A 23,126-nucleotide genomic window follows, 5' to 3' on the forward strand; every position below is an offset into this window, starting at 1 on the left:
GTTCAATGGGGAGAGTGAAAGCTCTACCATTGATCTGGACGACTCCTTTGATGATACTAGCAGGCGTTTTGTGTGGCGAATCCAAGAGCCGGAGGTCAAGGAGGCTTTAAAGAGGATGAAAGGAGGCAATGCGATGGGCCGTGGTTGTATCCCCATTGAGGTGTGGAGAGGCCTTGGGGACATAGCGATAGTATGGCTAACCAAACTTTTCAACCTCATTTTTAGGAAAACAATATGCCAGAAGATGGAGATGGAGTATATTAGTACCAATCTTCAAGAACAAGGGGGATGTTCATAGTTGTACTAATTACTATGGAAGTAAATTGATGAGCCATACAATGAAGCTATGGGAGATATTCATTGAGCACTTCTTAACAAGAATGACAAGCGTGACCAAAAATTAGTTTGGTTTCATGAGTGGGAGGTAGACCATGGAAGCCATTTTCTTGGCATGACAACTTATGGAGAGATATAGGGAGCAAAAGAGGGACTTTCATATGGTGTTCATTGACTTGTAGAAGTCCTACGATAGATACCGCACAATGTTATGTGGTGGCCCTTGGAGAGACACAAAGTACCAGGAAAGTACATTGCCCTCATGTAGGACATGTACGATAATGTTGTGACAAGTGTTCGAACAAGTGATGGCGACACTAATGACTTCCCGATTAAGATAGGACTGCATCATGGGTCAGCTTTGAGCCCTTATCTTTTATCCTTGGTGATGGATGAGGTCAGAAGGGATATACAAGGAGATATCCCATGGTGTATGCTCTTTGCAGACGATGTGGTGCTAGTCGATGATAGTTGAACGGGGGTCAACAAGAAGTTGCAGTTATGGAGGAAAACCTTGGAATCGAAAGGTTTTAGACTTAATAGGACTAAGACCGAGTACATTAGGTGCACTTTCAGTATTACTAAGCACGATGAGGAGGGGGATGTTAGCCTTGATGGGCAGGTGGTACCTCAGAAGGACACCTTTCGTTATTTGCATAAGGATGGGGATATCAATGAAGATGTGAACCATCGAATTAAAGCGAGATGGATGAAGTGGCGCCAAGCTTCTGGAATTCTCTGTGAGAAGAGGGTGCCACAAAAGCTAAAAGGAAAGTTCTATAGGACGACGGTTCGACCCGCAATATTGTATGTCGCTGAGTATTGGCCGACTAAAAGGCGACATGTGCAACAACTAGGTATGGTGAAGACGCGCATGTTGAGATGGATGTGTGGCCACACAAGGAAGGACCGAATCCAGAATGATGATATACGAGACAAAGTTGGGGTAGCGCCAACTGAAGAGAAGCTTGTCCAACATCGTCTGAGATGGTTTGTGCATATTCAGCGCAGGCCTCTAGAAGCCCCAATGCATAGCGGCCGGCTAAAGCATGCTTATAATATCAATAGATGTCGGGGTAGACCGAACCTAACATGGAAAGAGTATGTAAAGAGAGATCTAAAGGATTTTAGCATCACCACAGAACTAGCCATGGACACGGGGTGCGTGGAAGCTTGCTAATACGTCCATTTTGCATCATGCTTTCATGTTGTTATTTATCGCTTTTTGGGATGTTATTACACTTCACGGTACAATAATTATGCCTTTTCTCTCTTATTTTGCAAGGTTTACATGAAGAGGGAGAATGCCGGCAGCTGGAATTCTGGCCTGAAAAGGGAGCAAGTTTGAGATAGCTATTCTGCGCAACTCCAAAAGCCGTGAAAATCAACGAGGATTTATTTTGGATTTTATAAAAAATACTGGGCCGAAGAAGTACCAAAGGGGTGCCAGCAGGAGGCCACAAGCCTGCTAGGCACGACCTCCCCCCTGGCCGTGCCTAGGGGGCTTGTGGGCTCCCAGCCGGACCTCTGGCCCCCCTCTTTTGCTACAAGAAGGGTTTCGTTCCAGAAAAAATTAGGAAGAGGCTAGTTCATCACCATCACCATCTTCATCAGCACCATCTCATCTCCAAACCCTAGTTCATCTCTGATAACCCACAAGTATAGGGTATCAATTGTAGCCTTTCTCAATAAGTAAGAGTGTCGAACCCAACGAGGAGCTAAAGGTAGGACAAATATTCCCTCAAGTTCTATCGACCACCGATACAACTCTACGCACACTTTACGTTCGCTTAAACTAGAACAAGTATGAAACTAGAAGTACTTTGTAGGAGTGATAGGATAGGTTTGCAAGAAAACATAAAAAAAACTAGGGGCTCGTTAGATAAACAAACAATTACATTAGTCTAATGAGTGTGGAAAAGTGGTGGAAGGAGTTGCGGAATTGTCCCTAAGCAATCGACTACGTTACTAGACCGATAGCAAGTTTTATGTGGGAGATGCCATTGCTAGCATGTCATCCCTTACTTGGAATTCTATGCTCTTATGATTGGAACTACTACCAAGCATCCAGAACTACTAACGTTCATTAAGGTAAAACCCAACCATAGCAATAAGATATATTGGTCCCCCTTCAATCCCATATGCATCAATTTCTATGCTAGGCTGAAGCTTCTGTCACCCTTGCCCTCCAATACATAGTCCTATTAACATACTACTAACCCTATGGTATGATCCACGCGTGTGCTCATATGATGGGCACCAAAGGACAACAACATAACCACAAGCAAATTAAACCAATCATAGCAATTCATCAATCACCGATAGGACAACGAAAATCTACTCAGACATCATAAGATGGCAACACATCATTGGATAATAACATGAAGCATAAAGCACCATGTTCAAGTAGAGGGTACAACGGGTTGCGGGAGAGTGGACCGCTGAATATAGATGGGGGAAGGTGATGGAGTTGTTGGTGAAGATGACGGAGGTGTTGGTGTAGATCGCCGTCACACGATGATGTCCCGGGCGGCATTCCGGCGCCGCCGGGAGATAGGGGGAGAGAGCCCCCCTTCTTCTTCTTCTTCTTACTTGACCTCCTCCCTAGATGGGAGAAGGGTTTCCCCTCTGGGCCATGGTCTCCATGGCGGCAGAGGGGCGAGAGCCCCTCCGATATTGGATCTCTCTCTCTCTGTGTCCTTCTGTTTCTGCGCTCCTAGATTCTGCCTTTCACCATTTCTTAAATTCCCGGAGATCAGTAACTCCGATTGGGCTGAAATTTTAACACAATTTTCTTCCAGATATTATCTTTCTTGCACAGAAAGAAGGGCCCCAACCGCCTTAGGGATTGGTCACAAGACTGCCAGCCGCACCTCCTGGGCTTGTGACCTCCTCGGGCATCGTTTCGCGTAGATTCTTCTTCCCAAAAATCATAAATATTCCAAAAAAATCCCCGTAGGTTTTTTTATTGCGTTTGGACTTCATTTGGTATGGATAATCTGCGAAACAAAAAACATGCAACAAACAGGAACTGGCACTAGGCACTTGATCAATATGTTAGTCCCAAAAATAGTATAAAAAGTTGCCAAAAGTATATGAAAGTTGTAAAATATTGGCATGAAACAATAACAAATAATAGATACGACGGAGACGTATCAGCATCCCCAGGCTAAATTCCTACTCGTCCTCGAGTAGGTAAATGATAAAAGATAATTTTTGATGTGGAATGCTACCTACCATAATCTTGATCATATAATCTAATCATGGCATGAATACTAAAACACGAGTGATTCGAAGCAATAGTCTATCATTTGACATAAAGACAATAATATTTCAAGCATACTAACAAAGCAATCATGTCTTCTCAAAATATCATGGCCAAAGAAAGTTATCCCTATAAAATCATATAGTCTGGCTATGCTCCATCTTCCCCACACAACGTATTTAAATCATGCACAACCCCAGTTTTAGCCAAGCAATTGTTTCATACTTTAGTGTTCTCAAACTTTTCCAACTTTCACGCAATACATGAGCGTGAGCCATGGACATAACACTATAGGTGGAATAGAATATGGTGGTTGTGGAGAAGACAAAAAGGAGGAGATAGTCTCACATCAACTAGGTGTATCAACGAGCTATGGAGATGCCCATCAATAGATATCAATGTGAGTGAGTAGGGATTGCCATGCAACAGATGCACAAGAGCTAGAAGTGTATGAGATTTCAAAAAGAAACTAGTGGGTGTGCATCCAAATCGCTTGCTCACGAAGACCTAGGGCAATTTGAGGAAGCCCATCATTGGAATATACAATCCAAGTTCTATAATGAGAATTTCCCACTAGTATATGAAAGTGACAACATAGGAGACTCTCTATCATGAAGATCATGGTGCTACTTTGAAGCACAAGTGTGGTAAAGGATAGTAGCATTGTCCCTTCTCTCTTTTCTCTCATTTTTTAATTATTTTTATTTTTTTCTCTTTTTTTGGTGGGCTTCTTTGGCCTCTTTTTTTATTTGGGCTTCATTGGCCTCTTTTATTACTTCCTCACATGGGACAATGCTCTAATAATGATGATCATCACACTTTTATTTACTTACAACTCGATATTTAGAACAAAATATGACTCTATATGAATGCCTCCGGTGGTGTACCGGGATGTGCAATGATCTAGCATACCAATGACATCAAAAAACGGACAAGCCATGAAAACATCATGCTAGCTATCTTACGATCATGCAAAGCAATATGACAATGATGGTGCGTGTCATAATAAACGGAACGATAAAAGTTGCATGGCAATATATCTCAGAATGGCTATGGAAATGCCATAATAGGTAGGTATGGTGGCCGTTTTGAGGAATGGTATATGGTGGGTGTAATGCACCAGCGAAAGTTGCGCGGTACTAGAGAAGCTAGCAATGGTGGAAGGGTGAGAGTGCGTATAATCCATGGACTCAACATTAGTCATAAAGAACTCACATACTTATTGCAAAAGTCTATTAGTCATCGAAACAAGGTACTACACGCATGCTCCTAAGGGAAGGGTTGGTAGGAGTTAACCATCGCGCGATCCCGACTTCCACACAAAGGATGACAGTCAATAAATAAATCATGCTCCGACCTCGTGACATAACGGTTCACCATACGTGCATGCTATGGGAATCACAAACCTTAACACAAGTATTTCTACGAATACACAATTACTCACTAGCATGACTCTAATATCACATCTTCATATCGCAAAACTATTTCAAGGAATCAAACATATCATATTCAGTGATCTACAAGTTTTATGTAGGATTTTATGACTAACCATGTGAATGACCAACTCCTGTCAACTCTCTAAATAGGTATAAGTGAAGCATGAGAGTTTAATTATTTCTACAAAAGATATGCCCAGCTCTAACAAATATAAGTGAAACAAAAGAGCATTCTACAAATGGCGGTTTTCAATGTGTAGGGAAACAGGCAATCCAAACTTCAAATGATATAAGTGAAGCACATGAAGCATTCTATAAAGCCATACTCAAAAGATATAAGTGAAGCGCAAAGAGCATTCTATAAATTAACCAAGGACTATCTCCCAGCATGGTGCATAAAATAAAAAGAAAAAAATAAACACAAAAGACGCTCCAAGCATTTGCACATATCATGTGACGAATAAAAATATAGCTCCGATTAAAATTACCGATAGATTGTAGACGAAAGAGGGGATGCCTTCCTGGGCATCCCCAAGCTTAGACGCTTGAGTCTTCCTTGAATATTACCTTGGGGTGCCTTGGGCATCCCCAAGCTTAGGCTCTTGCCTCTCCTTATTCCTTCATCCATCGTGGTCTCACCCAGAACTTGAAAACTTCAATCACACAAAACTCAACAAAACCTTCGTGAGATCCGTTAGTGTAATAAAGTAAATCACCACTTTAAGTACTATTGTGAACTCATTCCAAATTATTGTTAGCATTATATCTACTGTAATCCAACTTCACCATGGTTCATACCCCCGATACTACCCATAGATTCATCGAAATAAGAGAACAATGCATAGAAAACAGAATCTGTCCAAAACAGAGTAGTCTGGAGTAATCTGAACTTATACCATACTTCTGATACTCCAACAATTCTGTAAAATTATGAAAATTAGGGAAATTTTCATATAAATCAGCAGAAAAAATAATCAACTCAAAATCTCTTTCTGGATAGGAATTAAAAATAATTTCGTGACCACAAAGTTTCTATCTTTTTCAGCATGATCAAACAACTATCACCCAAACTAATCATAAAGGCTTTACTTGGCACATTATGTTTATAATAAAATGGAATTGTACAAGGGGATAATTATTTTTGCGAGAAACTTCCATGAAAAATTCTACATTGTTTCCATGAGCATGAACACAAGTGTTCAAGGTCGACCCTTACTTCCGCAATGCATCACCTTTCAATCGCTTCTCTTTTTGAAAAAAGTTTTAAGTTCTCCTCTATATTTTTTTTGTTTTTAAACTATATAAAAGCACTCAACAGAAATAAATGACTCTCTAAAACTTCCGGGTTGTCTCCCAGTCAACGCTTTCTTTAAAGCCATTAAGCTAGGCATAAAGTGCTTAAGTAATGGATCCATCCGGATCCCAAGGTATATCAAAGCCAATTTTAATTAACAATGATTTGTAATTTAGTAGTGAGCACAAGGTAACATATATCATGCAATGACGAAGTCTAACTCTCTTCCTATGCATTGGCATGTCATAAAAGAACAATTCATGCACATCAAGTAAAGGTCAATACATAGCATAAGCAGTTTCTTGCAATTTTATCGTATTGGAAACATAGAGAGGTGGAGATGTAGTTCATCTCTCATAATAATTGCAAGTAGGAGTAGCAAGCACATGCATATTATATTCATCAAAATCATCATGTGTAATAGTAGAAGGCAACCCATCTATGTAATCCCTAATAAGAGCAAACTTCTCCGATATAGTGTAGTTGGGAGAGTTCAAAAAGATAATAGGACTATCATAAGTGGTTGTGATAGGAACAATTTCATGTTTAACATAAGGAACTATAGCAAGTTCATCTTCATAAGCATCATTCATATTGGCATCATGGCCACAAGCATAGCAAGCATCAAGTTCATCAAAAAGGGATATTTCAAACGAATCCAAGGGATCATATCAATCAACATACATTCATCCTTCGGTAAGAACGAAGGGGAATTAAAGAATGTATGAGTTTAAGAGTTACTCTCATTAGAAGGTGGGCACGGGTAGCTAGTCCGCTCTTCCTCCTTTTGTTCTTCACTCTCCTCGTCATCTTTTTCATCTAATGAGCTCACAGTTTCAGCATTTTCTTCTTCCATAGTTTCCTACAAAATATTAGTCTCTTCATGGGCAGCGTAGAATTTCTCCATAAATCGATCAATACGGGCATTATATTCATAATTAGTATAACAATAACAAAGCATAACCAAATTTTCAGATCGGTAAGCATCATCATCATTATCATCACACCTTTTAAATAGAGCTTCAATTTCATAAGCACCCATAAAAGCAACAAACTCTTCTATTTGTTCCACATCATAGTAATCATATATACCATTAGCATAAGAAGACAAGGTTTCATTAGCATTAAATTTACAAGAAAAGGGAAGGTGTTGAGCCTTCATCCTAGAGCAACAAGTAATATCATATCTCAAGCATAGTTCCCAAGCATACCATTTCAACATATGAATTTGATCCCATAATAGTTACCCTTTTTGAGTCAAGCCATAATCCCTAAAGTATTCACGTTGATCCAACGTGACTCCCATTATATAATTGAATGGGGTTTTCTCAGGATTATTAAAGAAGTGCATAATATTTTCCACATAACGAGCATCGAGGGTTTTAGGAGGTTCCCCATCTCCATGAGTAGCAAGTACACCTAAATGTTTTGATATTTCGTGTTCCATATCCACAACTAAAGATAGAGAACAACTTAGAACATCAAATAAATCTACTTAGTGATAAAGCAAACAAGCACACACGAGAATATTCACCCCACGCTATCTCTCCCCGGCAACAGCGCCAGAAAAAGGTCTTGATAACCCACAAGTATAGGGGATCAATTGTAGCCTTTCTCGACAAGTTGTCTAACCCAACGAGGAGCTAAAGGTAGGACAAATATTCCCTCAAGTTCTATCGACCACCGATACAACTCTACGCACACTTTAAGTTCGCTTTACCTAGAACAAGTATGAAACTAGAAGTACTTTGTAGGAGTGATAGGATAGGTTTGCAAGAAAACGTAAACAGAAACTAGGGGCTGGTTAGATAAACAAACAATTACGTTAGTCTAACGAGTGTGGAAAAGTGGTGGAAGGAGTTGCGGAATTGCCCCTAAGCAATTGACTATGTTACTTGACCGATAGCAAGTTTTATGTGGGAGAGGCCACTGCTAGCATGTCATCCCTTACTTGGAATTCTATGCACTTATGATTGGAACTATTAGCAAGCATCCGCAACTACTAACGTTCATTAAGGTAAAACCCAACCATAGCAATAAGATATATTGGTCCCCCTTCAATCCCATATGCATCAATTTCTATGCTAGGCTGAAGCTTCTGTCACCCTTGCCCTCCAATACTTAGTCCTATTAACATACTACTAACCCTATGGTGTGATCCACGCGCGCGCTCATATGATGGGCACCAAAGGACAGCAACATAACCACAAGCAAATTAAACCAATCATAGCAATTCGTCAATCACCGATAGGACAACAAAAAATCTACTCACACATCATAGGATGGCAACACATCATTGGATAATAATATGAAGCATAAAGCACCATGTTCAAGTAGAGGGTACAGCGGATTGTGGGAGAGTGGACCGCTGAATATAGATGGGGGAAGGCGATGGAGGTGTTGGTGAAGATGACGGAGGTGTTGGTGTAGATCGCCGTCACACGATGATGTCCCGGGTGGCGTTCCGACGCCGCCGGGAGAGAGGGGGAGAGAGCCCCCCTTCTTCTTCTTGTTTCTTGACCTCCTCCCTAGATGGGAGAAGGGTTTCCCCTCTGGTCCATGGTCTCCATGGCAGCGGAGGGGCGAGAGCCCCTCCGAGATTGGATCTCTCTCTCTGTGTGCTTCTGTTTCTGCGCTCCCAGATTCTTTCTTTCACCGTTTCTTAAATTCCCGGAGATCCATAACACTGATTGGGCTGAAATTCTAACACAATTTTCTTCCGGATACTATCTTTCTTGCATCGAAAGAAGGGCTCCAACCGCCTTAGGGATTGGTCACAAGCCTGCCAGCCACGCCCTAGGGGTGGGGCCGCGCCTCCTGGGCTTGTGACCTCCTCGGGCATCGTTTCACGTAGATTCTTCTTCCCAAAAATTATAAATATAAAAAAACAAATCCCCGTATGTGTTTATTGCATTTGGACTTTGTTTGGTATGGATAAACAACGAAACAAAAAACATGCAACAAACAGGAACTGGCACTGGGCACTGGATCAATATGTTAGTCCCAAAAATAGTATAAAAAGTTGCCAAAAGTATATGAAAGTTGTAGAATATTGGCATGAAACAATCAAAAATTATAGATACGACGGAGACGTATCAATCTCTTGTACCCAATCTCCGTCTCGCGACTCCGATTGGTACTTGTAAGGTTGCTAGTAGTGTTAATTACTCTTTGTAGTTGATGCTAGTTGGATTACTTGGTGGAAGATTATATGTTCAGATCTTTGATGCTACTCATTACCTCTCTGATCATGATTATGATTATGCTTTGTGAGTAGTTACTTTTGTTCCTGAGGATATGGGATAAGTCATGCTATAAGTAGTCATGTGAATTTGGTATTCGTTCGATATTTTGATGTGTTGTATGTTGTCTCTCCTCTAGTGGTGTTATGTGAACGTTGACTACATAACACTTCACCATTATTTGGGCCTAGAGGAAGGCATTGGGAAGTAGTAAGTAGATGATGGGTTGGTAGAGTGACAAAAGCTTGAACCCTAGTTTATGCGTTGCTTCGTAAGGGGCTGATTTGGATCCACTAGTTTAATGCTATGGTTAGACTTTGTCTTAATTCTTCTTTCATAGTTGCGGATGCTTGCGAGAGGGGTTAGTCATAAGTGGGATGCTTGTCTAAGTAAGGGCAGTACCCAAGCACCGGTCCACCCACATATAAAACTATCAAAGTAACGAACGCGAATCATATGAACATGATGAAAACTAGCTTCACAGAATTTCCCATGTGTCATCGGGAGTGCTTTACCTCCTATAAGACTTTGTACAGGCTTGTCCCTTGCTACAAAAGGGATTGGACCACTTTGTTGCACCGTTGTTACTATTGTTACTTGCTACTTGCTACGAATCATCTTGTCACACAACTACTTGTTATCGATAATTTCAGTGCTTGCAGACTTTACCTTGCTGAGAACCACTTGTCAGATCCTTCTGCTCCTCGTTGGGTTCGACACTCTTACTTACCGAAAGGAGTACGATAGATCCCCTATACTTGTGGGTCATCAAGACTCTTTTTTGGCGCCGTTGCCGGGGAGTGAAGCGCCTTTGGTAAGTGGAATTTGGTAAGGAAACATTTATATAGTGTGCTGAAATTTATTGTCGCTTCTTACTATGGAAACTAATCCTTTGAGGAGCTTGTTGGGGTTATCTTCACCTCAAACGGAAGCACAAGGAGTTTCTCCTCAACTTGATGCACTTACTGAAAATATTTGCTTTGAATTTCCTTCGGGTATGCTTGAGAAACTGCTGGCTAATCCTTTTACAGGAGATGGAACATCACATCCAGACTTGCATCTAATCTATGTAGATGAAGTTTGTGGTTTATTTAAGCTTGCAGGTTTGTCCAAGGATGAGGTCAAGAAGAAGGTCTTCCCATATCTTTGAGGGATAAGGCATTGACATGGTATAGGCTATGTGATGATACTGGATCATGGAACTACAATCGGTTGAAATTGGAATTTCATCAAAAGTTTTATCCTATGCATCTAGTACATCGTGATCGGAATTATATTTATAATTTTTGGCCTCGTGACAGAGAAAGCATCGCTAAAGCTTGGGGGAGGCTTAAATCAATGTTATATTCATGCCCCAACCATGAGCTCTCGAGAGAAATTTTCATTCAAAACTTCTATGCTCGGCTTTCTCATGATGATCGCATCATGCTTGACACTTCTTGTACCGGTTATTTCACGAAGAGAAATACTAACTCAAAATGGAATTTATTGGAAATAATTAAACACAACTCTGAAGATTGGGAGCTTGATGAAGGTAAGGAGTCAGGTATGAATTTCAAGTTTTATTGCGTTAAATCCTTTGTTGAAACAAATACTTTTTGTGATTTTAGCGCTAAGTATGGACTTGACTCTGTGATAGTAGCTTCATTGTGTGAATCTTTTGCTGCTCATATTGATATCCCTAAAGAGAAGTGGTTTAAATATCATCCTCCTTAGAAGTCAATGTAGTTAAACCCAATCCAGTTGAAGAGAAAGTCATTGCCTATAATGATCCTATTGTTCCTAGTGCTTACATTGAGAAACCACCTTTCCTTGTTAGGATAAAGGATCATTCTAAAGCTTCAACTGTGATACGTAGGGGCTACATTAGAACACCTACACCCCCTGAGAAAATTAGAGTTGAACCTAGCATAGCTATTACCAAAGATCTCCTGTCCGACAATGATGATGGCCATGATATTCACTTCTGTGAAGATGCTTCTAGAATTGCTAAACCATATGCTAGAGACAAACATATGCCTGTTGTTGGCACGCCTGTTGTTTCTGTTAAGATAGGAGATCATTGTTATCATGGTTTATGTGACGTGGGTGCTAGTGTTAGTGCAATACCTCAATCCTTATATGATGAAATCAAAGACGAGACTGCACCTTTCGAGATAGAACCCATTGATGTCACTATTCAGCTTGCCAATAGAGATACTATCTGCCCTGTGGGAATTGTTAGAGATGTTGAAGTCTTGTGTGGTAAAATGAAGTATCCTACTGATTTCCTCGTTCTTTCTACCACACAAGATAGCTTTTGTCCCATCATATTTGGCAGACCTTTTCTCAATACTGTGAATCATCATATTGACTGTGAGAAGCAAACTGTCACTGTTGGCTTTGAAGGTGTGTCACATGAGTTCAATTTCTCCAAGTTTGGTAGACAACCTCATGAAAAGAGTTGCCTAGTAAGGATGAAACTATTGCCCTGGCTTCTATTGCCGTGCCTCCTATTGATCCCTTAGAGCAATACTTGCTTGAGCATGAAAATGATATGCATATGGATGAAAGGGATGAGATAGATAGAGTTGTCTTTGAACAATATCCTATCCTTAAGAATAATTTGCCTGTTGAACTGCTTGGAGATCCACCCCCACCAAAGGGTGATCCTGTGTTCGAGCTTAAACAGTTGCCAGATACTCTTAAGTATGCTTATCTTGACGAAAAAGAGATATATCCTGTTATTAAGAGTGCTAGCCTCTCAGAGCATGAAGAAAAGAAGTTATTAAAAACTCTGAGGAAGCACCGTGCTTCTATTAGATATACTCTTGATGATCTTAAGGGCATTAGTCCCACTCTATGCCAGCACAAGATTAAAACCGATCCTGATTCCAAACCAGTTGTTGATCATCAACGGAGATTAAATCCTAAGATGAAAGAGGTAGTGAGAAAAGAAATACTAAAGCTTCTGGAAGGATGTATTATCTATCCTGTTGCTCATAGTGATTGGGTAAGTATGGTGCATTACGTCCCTAAGAAGGGAGGTATTACCGTTGTCCCTAATGATAAGGATGAATTGATCCCTCAGAGGATTATTACTGGCTATAGGATGGTGATCGATTTTAGGAAATTGAATCAAGCCACTAGGAAAGATCATTACCCTTTGCCTTTTATCGACCAAATGCTAGAAAGACTGTCTAAACACACACACTTCTGCTTTCTAGATGGTTATTTTGGTTTCTCCCAAATACCAGTTGCACAATCTGATCAGGATAAAACCACTTTCACCTGCCCTTTCGGTACCTTTGCTTATAGATGTATGCCTTTTGGCTTATGTAACACACCTGCCACCTTTCAAAGATGTATGATGGCTATATTCTTTGACTTTTGTGAAAAGATTGTTGAGGTTTTCATGGATGACTTCTCCGTTTACGGGTCTTCTTTTGATGATTGCCTCAACAACCTTGATCGAGTCTTGCAGAGATGTAAGGATACCAATCTTGTCTTGAATTGAGAGAAGTGCCACTTTATGGTTAATGAAGGAATCGTCTTAGGACATAAAATTTCTGAAAGAGTTATTGAAGTCGATAAGGCTAAGGTTGATGTGATCGAGAAAATGCCATGCCCCACAGATATCAAAGGTATAAGAAGTTTCCTTGGTCATGCTGGTTTCTATAGAAGGTTCATTAAAGACTTCTCTAAGATTTCTAGGCCTCTTACCAATCTCTTGCAAAAGGATATTCCTTTTGTTTTTGATGATGATTGTGAGCAAGCCTTCGAAATACTTAAGAAGGCCTTGATAACTGCGCCTATTGTTCAACCACCTGATTGGAACTTACCTTTTGAAATCATGTGGGATGCTAGTGATCATGCTATTGGTGCTGTTCTAGGACAAAGAGTTGATAAGAAGTTGAATGTTATTCACTATGCTAGTAAAACTCTAGACAGTGCCCAAAGAAACTATGCTACTACGGAAAAGGAATTTTTAGCAGTCGTGTTTGCATGTGAAAAGTTCAGATCTTACATAGTTGATTCCAAAGTCACTATTCACATTGATCATGCTGCAATTAAGTACTTCATGGAAAAGAAAGACGCTAAACCTAGACTTATCAGATGGGTTCTCTTGCTACAAGAATTTGATTTGCACGTTGTCGATAGGAAGGGTGCTGATAACCCCGTAGTAGATAACTTGTCGAGGTTGGAGAATGTTCTTGATGACCCACAACCTATTGATGATAGCTTTCCTGATGAGCAACTGAATGCCATCAATACTTCACGTAGTCCACCGTGGTATGCTGATTATGCAAACTATATCGTTGCCAAATATATACCACCTAGTTTCCAATACCAGCAAAAGAAGAAATTCTTCTTTGACTTGAGACATTACTTTTGGGATGATTCTCACTGTCGTGGGTATAAGCCTGACATTAGATGTGTAGGGTACGAATGAGATGGGCAGAGTCCTAGCTACGACGAGGTTGTATGAGTTCAGGCCCCTCTACGGTGGAGGTAATAGCCCTACGTCTCAGTGCTCTTGGAGCTTGTTACCGAGTGTAATATGGAGTACAATGTTTTTCTAACCCTTTTACCAGTGGGGAGGGCAGCTTATATAGAGTGCGCTGCCCTCCACAACGGTTCTGATTCAAGGGTGGAGTAGTGGAGATTGAATGCATGCGTTACAGGTAACGTATGCTATAAATGCTAGTTAATGCACCCGGAAACATACGACAGTTTCCCTCCAGGGAGGTTACGACGCACCGAGTGTATCCAGTCGGTAGGTCCGGTGTCCTCCGAGTCTTAGTCTCCGACTGGATGATTCTGGGCCCGTTACCGACTGGATGATGGGGACACCTTAATACAGTCGGGCATAGATATGGCCCTGTCCCTTGCGTGGGGTAGTCCTTGGGTAGGACCTGTAGGACATGCCTATGACCCTACCCTAGGACTATGACCCCATCATTAGTCCCCGAATGGATTGGGGTTGAAACGTCAAAGCAGTGCTCGATGCTCAGATCCGACTAGACTAGGTTCGGCTTGGGCGTTGCTTGCCTTTATCCATTCTATCTCTCCTGGCCAATGATCCGAGTGAATGTGTTCTGCGGAACGGACTGTCAGGAACCGAGTGCTTTCGCGACATCTTTTGACATGACCGGTCAACTGACAGCGGCGGATTTTCCGGGATCTCAAATTTCGGGTTCCGCGCGCTTAGCGGGGGCGACGTCAGCGCGCTCGAGTAGCGCCTGACTCCTCGATCCTCGCGCCTTCAACTCTTCCGGCGATATCGCCGCGGCTGGTTGGGCGGATAAGATTTCGGGCCCGCTCGCCAGCGACCCAGTCGGTGTTCTATTTAACTCTGGCCGACGAGACCCTTCGGTTACGCTCGCCGAATCCTCTGCTCTAGCTTGCTCCGTCTTCCTCGCCACCTCTTGCGCTCATACACCTATCTCTTCCCATCCTTCTCGAAAGCTCGCCATCGCCAACATGACCAAGGGCCAGACCAGCAAGATGGAGGCAAGGAAGAAGAAGGGCAAGGCGGCGGCTGCTCAGCGGCGCAGCGGCCATTGCCAGCGGGATGGATCCAGGGAGACTTTCTCCCCTCCAAAGTGACGGAGCTGTCGTGGGTATAAGCCTGACAGTAGATGTGTAGGGCATGAATGAGATGGGCAGAGTCCTAGCTACGGCGAGGTTGTATGAGTTCAGGCCCCTCTACGGTGGAGGTAATAGCCCTACGTCTCAGTGCTCTTGGAGCTTGTTACCGAGTGTAATATGGAGTACAATGTTTTTCTAACCCTGTTACCAGTGGGTGAGGGCGGCTTATATAGAGTGTGCTGCCCTCCACAACGGTTCTGATTCAAGGGTGGAGTAGTGGAGATTGAATGCATGCGTTACAGGTAACGTATGCTATAAATGCTAGTTAATGCACCCGGAAACGTACGGCAGTTTCCCTCCAGGGAGGTTACGACGCACCGAGTGTATCCAGTCGGTAGGTCCGGTGTCCTCCGAGTCTTAGTCTCCGACTGGATGATTCTAGGCCCGTTACCGACTGGATGATGGGGACACCTTAATACAGTCGGGCATAGATAAGGCCGTGTCCCTTGCGTGGGGTAGTCCTTGGGTAGGACCTGTAGGATAGGCCTATGACCCTACCCTAGGACTATGACCCCATCATTAGTCCCCGAATGGATTGGGGTTGAAACGTCAAAGCAGTGCTCGATGCTCAGATCCGACTAGACTAGGTTCGGCTTGGGCGTTGCTTGCCTTTATCCATTCTATCTCTCCTGGCCAATGATCCGAGTGAATGTGTTCTGCGGAACGGACTGTCAGGAACCGAGTGCTTTCGCGACATCTTTTGACACGACCGGTCAACTGACAGCGGCGGATTTTCCGGGATCTCAAATTTCGGGTTCCGCGCGCTTAGCGGGGGCCACGTCAGCGCGCTCGAGTAGCGCCTGACTCCTCGATCCTCGCGCCTTCAACTCTTCCGGCGATATCGCCGCGGCTGGTTGGGCGGATAAGATTTCGGGCCCGCTCGCCAGCGACCCAGTCGGTGTTCTATTTAACTCTGGCCGACGAGACCCTTCGGTTACGCTCGCCGAATCCTCTGCTCTAGCTTGCTCCGTCTTCCTCGCCACCTCTTGCGCTCATACACCTTTCTCTTCCCATCCTTCTCGAAAGCTCGCCATCGCCGCCATGACCAAGGGCCAGACCAGCAAGATGGAGGCAAGGAAGAAGAAGGGCAAGGCGGCGGCTGCTTAGCGGCGCAGCGGCCATTGCCAGCGGGATGGATCCAGGGAGACTTTCTCCCCTCCAAAGTGACGGAGCTGTCGTGGGTATAAGCCTGACAGTAGATGTGTAGGGTATGAATGAGATGGGCAGAGTCCTAGCTACGGCGAGGTTGTATGAGTTCAGGCCCCTCTACGGTGGAGGTAATAGCCCTACGTCTCAGTGCTCTTGGAGCTTGTTACCGAGTGTAATATGGAGTACAATGTTTTTCTAACCCTGTTACCAGTGGGTGAGGGCGGCTTATATAGAGTGTGCTGCCCTCCACAACGGTTCTGATTCAAGGGTGGAGTAGTGGAGATTGAATGCATGCGTTACAGGTAACGTATGCTATAAATGCTAGTTAATGCACCCGGAAACGTACGGCAGTTTCCCTCCAGGGAGGTTACGACGCACCGAGTGTATCCAGTCGGTAGGTCCGGTGTCCTCCGAGTCTTAGTCTCCGACTGGATGATTCTAGGCCCGTTACCGACTGGATGATGGGGACACCTTAATACAGTCGGGCATAGATAAGGCCCTATCCCTTGCGTGGGGTAGTCCTTGGGTAGGACCTGTAGGACAGGCCTATGACCCTACCCTAGGACTATGACCCCATCATTAGTCCCCGAATGGATTGGGGTTGAAACGTCAAAGCAGTGCTCGATGCTCAGATCCGACTAGACTAGGTTCGGCTTGGGCGTTGCTTGCCTTTATCCATTCTATCTCTCCTGGCCAATGATCCGAGTGAATGTGTTCTGCGGAACGGACTGTCAGGAACCGAGTGCTTTCGCGGCATCTTTTGACACGACCGGTCAACTGACAGCGCCGGATTTTCCGGGATCTCAAATTTCGGGTTCCGCGCGCTTAGCGGGGGCGACGTCAGCGCGCTCGAGTAGCGCCTGACTCCTCGATCCTCGCGCCTTCAACTCTTCCGGCGATATCGCCGCGGCTGGTTGGGCGGATAAGATTTCGGGCCCGCTCGCCAGCGACCCAGTCGGTGTTCTATTTAACTCTGGCCGACGAGACCCTTCGGTTACGCTCGCCGAATCCTCTGCTCTAGCTTGCTCCGTCTTCCTCGCCACCTCTTGCGCTCATAAACCTTTCTCTTCCCATCCTTCTCGAAAGCTCGCCATCGCCGCCATGACCAAGGGCCAGACCAGCAAGATGGAGGCAAGGAAGAAGAAGGGCAAGGCGGCGGCTGCTCAGCGGCGCAGCGGCCATTGCCAGCGGGATGGATCCAGGGAGACTTTCTCCCCTCCAAAGTGACGGAGCTGTCGTGGGTATAAGCCTGACAGTAGATGTGTAGGGTATGAATGAGATGGGCAGAGTCCTAGCTACGGCGAGGTTGTATGAGTTCAGGCCCCTCTACGGTGGAGGTAATAGCCCTACGTCTCAGTGCTCTTGGAGCTTGTTACCGAGTGTAATATGGAGTACAATGTTTTTCTAACCCTGTTACCAGTGGGTGAGGGCGGCTTATATAGAGTGTGCTGCCCTCCACAACGGTTCTGATTCAAGGGTGGAGTAGTGGAGATTGAATGCATGCGTTACAGGTAACGTATGCTATAAATGCTAGTTAATGCACCCGGAAACGTACGGCAGTTTCCCTCCAGGGAGGTTACGACGCACCGAGTGTATCCAGTCGGTAGGTCCGGTGTCCTCCGAGTCTTAGTCTCCGACTGGATGATTCTGGGCCCGTTACCGACTGGATGATGGGGACACCTTAATACAGTCGGGCATAGATATGGCCCTGTCCCTTGCGTGGGGTAGTCCTTGGGTAGGACCTGTAGGACATGCCTATGACCCTACCCTAGGACTATGACCCCATCATTAGTCCCCGAATGGATTGGGGTTGAAACGTCAAAGCAGTGCTCGATGCTCAGATCCGACTAGACTAGGTTCGGCTTGGGCGTTGCTTGCCTTTATCCATTCTATCTCTCCTGGCCAATGATCCGAGTGAATGTGTTCTACGGAACGGACTGTCAGGAACCGAGTGCTTTCGCGGCATCTTTTGACACGACCGGTCAACTGACAGCGGCGGATTTTCCGGGATCTCAAATTTCGGGTTCCGCGCGCTTAGCGGGGGCGACGTCAGCGCGCTCGAGTAGCGCCTGACTCCTCGATCCTCGCGCCTTCAACTCTTCCGGCGATATCGCCGCGGCTGGTTGGGCGGATAAGGTTTCGGGCCCGCTCGCCAGCGACCCAGTCGGTGTTCTATTTAACTCTGGCCGACCAGACCCTTCGGTTACGCTCGCCGAATCCTCTGCTCTAGCTTGCTCCGTCTTCCTCGCCACCTCTTGCGCTCATACACCTTTCTCTTCCCATCCTTCTCGAAAGCTCGCCATCGCCGCCATGACCAAGGGCCAGACCAGCAAGATGGAGGCAAGGAAGAAGAAGGGCAAGGCGGCGGCTGCTCAGCGGCGCAGCGGCCATTGCCAGCGGGATGGATCCAGGGAGACTTTCTCCCCTCCAAAGTGACGGAGCTGTCGTGGGTATAAGCCTGACAGTAGATGTGTAGGGTATGAATGAGATGGGCAGAGTCCTAGCTACGGCGAGGTTGTATGAGTTCAGGCCCCTCTACGGTGGAGGTAATAGCCCTACGTCTCAGTGCTCTTGGAGCTTGTTACCGAGTGTAATATGGAGTACAATGTTTTTCTAACCCTGTTACCAGTGGGTGAGGGCGGCTTATATAGAGTGTGCTGCCCTCCACAACGGTTCTGATTCAAGGGTGGAGTAGTGGAGATTGAATGCATGCGTTACAGGTAACGTATGCTATAAATGCTAGTTAATGCACCCGGAAACGTACGGCAGTTTCCCTCCAGGGAGGTTACGACGCACCGAGTGTATCCAGTCGGTAGGTCCGGTGTCCTCCGAGTCTTAGTCTCCGACTGGATGATTCTAGGCCCGTTACCGACTGGATGATGGGGACACCTTAATACAGTCGGGCATAGATAAGGCCCTATCCCTTGCGTGGGGTAGTCCTTGGGTAGGACCTGTAGGACAGGCCTATGACCCTACCCTAGGACTATGACCCCATCATTAGTCCCCGAATGGATTGGGGTTGAAACGTCAAAGCAGTGCTCGATGCTCAGATCCGACTAGACTAGGTTCGGCTTGGGCGTTGCTTGCCTTTATCCATTCTATCTCTCCTGGCCAATGATCCGAGTGAATGTGTTCTGCGGAACGGACTGTCAGGAACCGAGTGCTTTCGTGGCATCTTTTGACACGACCGGTCAACTGACAGCGGCGGATTTTCCGGGATCTCAAATTTTGGGTTCCGCGCGCTTAGCGGGGGCGACGTCAGCTCGCTCGAGTAGCGCCTGACTCCTCGATCCTCGCGCCTTCAACTCTTCCGTCGATATTGCCTCGGCTGGTTGGGCGGATAAGATTTCGGGCCCGCTCGCCAGCGACCCAGTCGGTGTTCTATTTAACTCTGGCCGACGAGACCCTTCGGTTACACTCGCCGAATCCTCTGCTCTTGCTTGCTCCGTCTTCCTCGCCACCTCTTGCGCTCATACACCTTTCTCTTCCCATCATTCTCGAAAGCTCGCCATGTATCCAGTCGGTAGGTCCGGTGTCCTCCGAGTCTTAGTCTCCGACTGGATGATTCTGGGCCCGTTACCGACTGGATGATGGGGACACCTTAATACAGTCGGGCATAGATAAGGCCCTGTCCCTTGCGTGGGGTAGTCCTTGGGTAGGACCTGTAGGACAGGCCTATGACCCTACCCTAGGACTATGACCCCATCATTAGTCCCCGAATGGATTGGGGTTGAAACGTCAAAGCAGTGCTCGATGCTGAGATCCGATTGGACTAGGTTCGGCTTGGGCGTTGCTTGCCTTTATCCATTCTATCTCTCCTGGCCAATGATCCGAGTGAATGTGTTCTGCGGAATGGACTGTCAGGAACCGAGTGCTTTCGTGGCATCTTTTGACACGACTGGTCAACTGACAGCGGCGGATTTTCGTAAGCCTGACAGTAGATGTGTAGGAATCTCATGTAGGAATGGACCAACTGGTCCTCCGTGTCTCGAACAGGGATCCGGAGGAGGAGGAGGAAGAAGGTAGCCAGGAGGGGAGCGTGGTTAGCGCTGAATATGTCTCTGACAGCAGGGAGTCGGAGGAGGAGGACAGCGAGGAGGAGGAAGAAGATGAAGAACGCGACTCTCCGCCGCCACCGCCAGAACAGCGGAGTAAGCGTCGACATGAGCCTGTCGTCCCTTCGGCTTCCCCCACGTTGTCGAGTGCTCTACCTACCGCTCCGACGGTCCTGAGTGCTCGAGGCACGAAGAGGTCCAGGGACGCTCCCGCTGAGCCTGCAGTCCAATCTCCCAGGGCGCCCAAACCGAGTGGGCCCAAACCTCGGAGGGCTCTGCCGCGCATGAGGGTTGCCATCCCCGTCACATCCACGTAAGCGAATCTAACTCTCGGCTTTTTATGTTATCCGAGTGAACTCCCGCTTTACAAGTCGAATGGGCTTCACTTGACAGGGTTGCCACTTCTACAACCTCTCCGGTCCGCCAAGGGGATGACCCCATGGACACAGACAACATCGTCTCGTCCCAGCCGGGTATGTTGTAGGAGAGTCAGGTGTTTTCTTCCTGTAAACTGTACTATCCTTTTCTTTTTCTGAATCATCATGCTATTCGGCTTGTCAGGGGCGATTCACCCGGACGAAGACGGGCAAGGGAGAGCCGAGGCGGCCGCGGAGCCTGTCCTTGAGGCTGCTCCTCCTGCTGCTGCCCCTGCCTCCGACGCTCCGCCGACTGAAGTGCCTCCACCGACCGAACCAGTGCCGGTGGGCGACGAACTGACTGGGGCGAATCTTGGGATGCCCCAGGATCTTCCCACGATTCCCGGTTCGTCGAATGTTGAATTCAGCATTCGGTGTGTCCCAGAGGAGCAGGTGGGAGCGGCCAAGGGAGCCATGATCCAAGCGGAGCTGATGACCGGGGAGGCCAAGAAGGCTTATGACTCCGTTGCGGCTTTGTACCAGCGGAGCTTGGAGCTGCGCGACGACATCCGAGTAAGTAGTCTAGTAAGTACTTACTTTTCTTTTGTAACCCACTGGGTGTTGTCATAGTCTGTTGTTTGCAATGGATTCACTCCGAGTGAACCCATTGGGTGTAGTCCCCGAGACTTCTGTCGAGTGCTTGCACCGACAGTTGTCTTTATACATTTGGTCTTTATTTTTGTCGTGTCCGTAGACAAGATTTCTGAGTGCAAGTTCTTACTGCAGTCGGAGCACTCTTGCGGTAAGAGTTCCCTAGAGTAAACTGCACACAGGTGGAGTAGCTTTAGCCTCGGAGGCGTAGGTGAAAACGTGCACCTCAATAGGGCAGACCTGCTTGAGGTGCATGCCAGTGGGGTCACTCTTAGCGAACCCACTCGGTGTAGTCCCCGAGACCGCTGTCGACTGCTTGCGTCGGCAGGGGTCTGAAGAACATAGTTCGTATTGAGAAAGTTGCTGATAACCCTTTGTTTCGTTTTGTAGAAAACTTGTGATATGGGGAGCGCTTATGAAGCCTTGAAGGCTGAGAAGAACCAATATGCTGGTGAACTAGAAGCCGCGACGCTGGCCATGGCTGGCCTGAAGAACGCGCTGGAAGTTCGAGAGAAATCCTTGGAGGAAGCGTTGGAGGCAAACAGGGCGTTGGTGGCGGAGGTGGAGAGGCTGAAGAAACAGAGGACCGAAGTGTACGATCAAATGGCTGCTCGGAATAAACGATGGACAGCTCAGGAGAAGTATGTGAACGACTGGGCTGTCCAGATGATGAGTCGTCTGGCTGGTAAGTCTGATGATTTGTCGAGTGGTTGTATCTTGTGACGAACACTCGGTTTGTAATTTCTATTTGCTCGTTTGTGGCAGATTTTTGTGGTGACGCTGAAGCTGAAGCGGTGGCCGTGGAACGATCCATGAAGGACAATGTGCCGCTCAGCGAGGACGCCAACCAGAATCTACTCCGGGCTCATATCCGCGTAGGCAAAGTGGGTCCGTTCATCTACCGACTGAGAGAAATCTTCGGCCGCATTGAGAAGGAGCTTTGGCCGGAAGACGAGTCGCGGGAGAAGATGGAGACTCTGTTGGGGCGATTGGGGGAGATTCCGGCCCGAGTGCAATCTTGGAAGAAATCGGCAGCATGTTGCGGTGCTGATGTGGCGCTGTCCTTGGTCCGAGTCCATTGCAAAGAAGTGCGGGAAGATAAGCTGAAAGCCTTGAAAGTCGCCAACATGAAGAAGCTTCAATTCGAAGACTTCATGGAGACATTCCTGGAGACTGCGACCCGCATTGCTGATGGAATCGACCTGGATACCTTTGTGGAACCCTCCAGTACTGACGCGGGCCCAGCTGACTCATGATCGAACTTTATCCTCGGTATGCCGAGTGTTTTCCTGTACGATATTCTGGCCACTTCTGTTGGCCGTCATACTTTTGGATCGGTGCGGGTAAGCTTGATCCGCACCGAGTCCGTTATCGTTTCTAGACTGCTGGAGTTACAACGAAAACACTTATTCTTTTGCTTGAGTGCTGTTTGGAGGTGAACACTTAATGTGTACTCGTAGAACATTAGGACTTAGGTGATTCATGATCAGTGCTAAGTTCCCGAGTGTAACATATAGAGCACACTCGGAGGAGCGATTAGTACTTAGGCGATGCAGGATCGCAGCTAAGTCCTCGAGTGTGACGTGAAGTGCACACTCGAAGGAAGATTAGTACTTAAACGATGCGTGATCGCAGCTAAGTTCCCGAGTGTGACGTAAAGTGCACACTCAGAGGAAGTTAATACTTAGGCGATGCGTGATCGCAGCTAAGT

Source organism: Hordeum vulgare, chromosome 3H, assembly GCF_904849725.1.
Source record: "Hordeum vulgare subsp. vulgare chromosome 3H, MorexV3_pseudomolecules_assembly, whole genome shotgun sequence".
Lineage (NCBI taxonomy): Eukaryota > Viridiplantae > Streptophyta > Magnoliopsida > Poales > Poaceae > Hordeum > Hordeum vulgare.